We start from the raw sequence: 5,130 nt of genomic DNA on the forward strand, positions 1-5,130 counted from the left end.
ACTAAAAATACAAAAATTGGCCAGGCATGGTGGCACATGCCTATAATCCCAGCTACTTAGGAGGCTGAGGAGCGGGAAATTCTTGAACCCAGGAGGCGAAGGTTGCAGCGAGTCAAGATGGTGCACTGCACTACAGCCTGGGTGACAGAGCGAGACTCAGTCTCAAAAAGAAAAAGCAAAGAAAAAATATAATCTAACTTGAAGACATAATGTAAGACATACCAGTCTTGAATTTTATTAATCTCAAAACATAAAATAAAATAAAAAAAGTTATAAAAAATATAAGAAAGGGAAGTCCTAGCCAATGTAATAAAGCAAGAACATAAGATAAAATGCATAAGTATTGGAAAGGAAGAAGCAAAACTATTGTTATTTATAGACACTATGATTATTAAAATCCTATTGAATCTACCCAAAACAAACACTAGGATTAATAAGTGAAATCAGAATTCTTGGAGCATACAAAAAGTCTAATTATTGTCCTATTTGCCACCAGCAAACAGCTGGAAAATAAAGCTTTTTAAAAATACCATTAAAAAATATCAAATCCCTAAAAAGGCATCCAGTGAAAAATATGCAAGATTTTAGGGCATCCATGGATGACGAGGAGGACACGTACTGGCTCTGGAAAATCCGCAAGACCGTCATGCAGCTGTGCCATGACCGTGGCTACCTAGTAACCTAGGACGAGCTTGACCAGACACTGAAGGAGTTCAAAGCCCAGTCTGGGGACAAGCCAAGTGAGGGGCAGCCACGGCGTACAGACCTCACCGTGCTGGTGACCCACAACAATGACCCCACCAACGAGATGTTTGTGTTCTTTCCAGAGGAGCCCAAGGTGGGCATCAAGACCCTCAACGTGTATTGCCAGTGCATGCAGCAGGAGAACATCACGCGGGTCCTCATCGTGGTGCATCAGGGCATGACGCCCTCCGCCAAGTAGTGCCTGGTCAACATGGCTCCCAAGTACATCCTAGAGCAGTTTCTGCAGCAGAAGTTGCTCATCAACATCACAGAGCACGAGCTAGTCCCTGAGTACGTTGTCATGACCAAGGAGGAGGTGACAGTGCTGTTGGCCCAATATAAGCTCCGAGAGAGCCAGCTGCCCAGGAACCAGGCGGGGGATGCCGTGGCGCGCTACTTGGGGATAAAGCCTGGGCAGGTAATGAAGATCATCCGGCCCGGCGAGATGGCGGGCAGGTACCTCACCTACGGGCTGGTGCAGTAGCCCCCTCCCTGACAGCCCCTAGAGGCAGACACACTGACAGTGACCCCCGTCACCTGCAGGACGGATGCCCCTGCCTTGCCGGAGTCCAGTCCCCCAGCTCTCTCCCAGCTGCTGCTCCTCTGGACTCCCCAAGGCAGGCAGCCTCCACTCAAGTGCTCCCATCCTGGGGTGAGGCTTCCCATGGCCTGGCCCGTCCCATTCACCGGTGTATTTATGCGAGATCCGGCCTCAGGAGGGACAAGACCCCCACAGGGAGGTCACCTGGGGGCAGCTGGTGCCTGGCGTCCTCGCCCAGACTGTGCTGGGTCCACTCTGTTGGGGGTTTGGGGTCCATGTCTCCCATCAGCCACTGCTTCCTCCCGGGCTCTCAGCCTCCCACCCCTCGTCTTCCCTCCCTCGGTGGCCCTGATGCGTGGTGGCCCCCACCCACCCTTGGCTCCTTACTCCATTCACAATCATGCACGCTCTCAAGCCACCACGGTGCGAGATCCCAACTCAGCAGAGTTTTCGGTTGTTGTAGGAGGTTGGGTGTTTTCAAACATTAAAGACATTTTGAGTAAATAAATTTGCTTGATATAAACACCAAAATATATGTATATATGTAAGATTTTATCCAGGCACAGTGGTGCATACCTGAAATCCCAAGCTCCTAGAGGACGACTTGAGCACAGGAGTTTGAGGTCAGCCTAGACAACACAGTGAGTGTCTCTCTCTCTCTCTCTCTCTCTCTGCTCCCTCCTTCCCTCCATCTCTATCTCTCCTGCTCTGTCTCTGATTTCTAACTGAAAGCTGCAAAACATTGCTAAAGGAAATTAATGAAGAACAAATAAATGTTTATGGACAATTCTCTGAAAGCTGGAATGTTAAGATGTCCATTATTTTAAAATTGATATATAAATTCAACACAATCCCTATTAAAATTACAGTCAATTTTTTGTAATAATTGGCAAGATGAGTCTGAAATTTATATAGAAATGCAAAGGAACTAGAAACAACTTTGAGAAATTCCTTCTTAATTTTAAGATTTACTAAAAAGCTACAATAGGCAGGGTGCTATGGCTCATGCCTATAATCCCAGCACTTTGGGAGGCCCAGGCGGGCAGATCACTTGGGGTCAGGAGTTTGAGACCAGTCAGGCCAACATGGTAAAAATCCATCTCTACTAAAAATACAAAAAAAATAGCTGGATATGGTGGCATGCACCTGTAATCCCAGCTACTCGGGAGGCTGAGGCAGGAGAATCGCTTAAACCCAAGAGGTAGAGGTTGCAGTGAGCCCAGAAAGCGCCACTGCACTCCAGCCTGGGAAATATAGTGAGATTCCATCTCAAAAAAAAAGCTACAATAATTACGAGTTTGGTATAGGCATAAGCATAGATAAATAAATCAGTAGAACAGAAAAGAGGGTTCAATAATAGATATGCTGAATTGATTTTTGAATGAGGCACCAAGTCAATTCAATGGGTCATTCGGGGTTTTTTTTCAATGGGTCATTTTTTTTTTAAACAAATGCTTCTGGAACAGTAGAATATTTGTACATGAAAAAAATGGACCTTGATCTCATGTCACTCAATATACAAAAATTAATTTAAGATGGATCATAAACCTAACCATAAAAACTAGGACTATAAAGTTTCTAGAAGAAAACATAGAAAAATATCTTTGTGACCTTAGGAGTCCACCAACATTTCTTGAATAGAACACAAAACACATTCATAAAATATTAATAGACTGGATTTCATCAAAATTTTAAATGTTCACTCTCTAAAAGACATCATTTACAATATAAACAGGCAAGTCATATACAGGAAAAAAATATATTCACCGTATATGTATGACAAAGAATATATTTGAATTCAGAACATAAAAATATCTCCTAAAACTCAATAATAGAAAGCCAACCAATTTTAGAAACGAGCAAAAGATTTAAACAGTCACTTCATGAAAGAAGATACATGAATGGTCAATAAACTCACAAAAATTTGTTGAATGACATCAGGGAAATGCTGACTAAAACTACAATGAGACAGTATTTCATTCACACTGAAATGGCTTAATCCATTTGGATGGCTGACTAAACCAAATACTGATGAGGATGAAGAGAAACTAGAACTCACATACACTGTTGGTGGGCATATAACATGGTACAACCTCATTGGAAAACTCTCTGGCAGTTATGTATAAAGGTAAACATATATTTACATATGAACCAGTAATTCCACCCCTACATATTTACCAAAGAGAAGTGAACACATATTCACAAAAAAAGAAAAACTTACGTAAGAATACTTATGAAAACTGGCCAGGCACAGTGGCTCATGCCTGTAATCCCAGCACTTTGGGAGGTGGAGGCAGGCAGATCACTTCAGGTCAGAAGTTTTAGATCAGCCTGGCCAACATGGTGAAACCAGTCTCTACTAAAAATACAAAAACCAGCCAGGCATGGTGGTGCTCACCTGTAGTCCCAGCTACCTGGGAGGCTGAGGTAGGAGAATCCCTTGAACCCAGGAGGTGGAGGTTGCTGTGAACCAAGATCACACCACTGCACTCCAGCCTGGCTGACAGAGTGAGACTGTCTCAAAAAAAAAAAAAAAAAAAAAAAAGAATTCTTACAAAAACTTTATTTATAATAGGCAAATACTAGAAACAATCTCAAATGCCAATCAATGGGAAAATGTATAAACAAATCGTAGTATATTTATACAATGGAATATTACTCAGAAATGAAAAGAAACAACTGCTGATACAGACAACATGTATGAATCTTGCAGATATCATGCTGAGTGAAAAAGAAAAACAGACATAACAAATATATACTGTGTGGTTCCATTTAAATGAAATCCAAAGACAGGGAAAATTAATTAATGGGGATGGAAATCAAAAAGTGGTTTCCTCTGGAAAGAGGAGGAATTGATTGGAAAAGGGTATGGGAGAATTTGTTTTATTTTATTTTATTTATTTATTTGAGACAGGGTCTGGCTCTGTTGCCTAGCCCAGGCTGGAGTGCAGTGGCGCAATCATGGCTCACTGTAGCCTCAACCTGGAGTATGAAAGAATTTTCTAAGGTCATGTTAATATTCTATATCTTATTTTGGGGGTGGTAAAATTAAGTCAATCCAATTGTCAAAACTACCAAACATTTGATAAAGGATTAATATCCAAAATATATAAAGGACTCAAATAACTCAATAGCAAGAAAACAAACAATCTTATTCAAAAATAGGCATCAAGTTCAACAGAACTGAAAGGGAAAAAAAAACACAAGAATCTGAATAGACATTTCTCAAAAGAAGACATACAAATGGCCAAAAGGCATATGAGAAAATGCTCAGCATCACTAATCATCAGGGAAACACAGATTAAACCCACATTGGGGCCAGTTGCGGTGTATCAGGGGAACCACCCCCAATATTTCAACGTAGGTTCTTTTCTATTTTCCCTAAGTGTTGGCCAGTCTGAGAAATGAAGGGAAAGAGTACAAAAGAGAGAAATTTTAAAGCTGGGTGTCCGGGGAATACATCACATGTCGGCAAGTTCCGTGACACCCCCCAAGCCACAAAACCAACAAGTTTTTATTAGTGATTTTCAAAGGGGAGGGAGTGTACGAATAGGGTGTGGGCCACAGAGATCACATGCTTCACAAGGCAAGAAAATATCACAAGGCAAATGGGGGCAGAGGAGATCACAGGACTGGGGCAAAATTAAAATTGCTAATGAAGTTTTGGGTATGCATTGTCATTGATAGCATGTTATCAGGAGACGGGGTTTGAGAGCAGACGGCTGGTCTGACTAAAATTTACTAGGCGGGAATTTCCTCGTCCTAATAGGCCCAGGAGCCCTACGGGAGACCGGGGCTTATTTCATCCCTTATCTGCAACCGTATAAGACAGACATTCCTAGAGC

General features: G+C 42.2%; 1 pseudogene; it reads left to right on the top strand.

The window, feature by feature from the left end:
* Positions 1-594: 594 nt before the first annotated feature.
* Positions 595-1,228, top strand: LOC116477429 (DNA-directed RNA polymerases I, II, and III subunit RPABC1-like; annotated as a pseudogene).
* The last annotated feature ends 3,902 nt before the right edge of the window (positions 1,229-5,130 follow it).

The sequence above is a fragment of the Hylobates moloch genome, unplaced genomic scaffold (genome assembly GCF_009828535.3).
Source record: "Hylobates moloch isolate HMO894 unplaced genomic scaffold, HMol_V3 SCAFFOLD_11, whole genome shotgun sequence".
NCBI lineage: Eukaryota > Metazoa > Chordata > Mammalia > Primates > Hylobatidae > Hylobates > Hylobates moloch.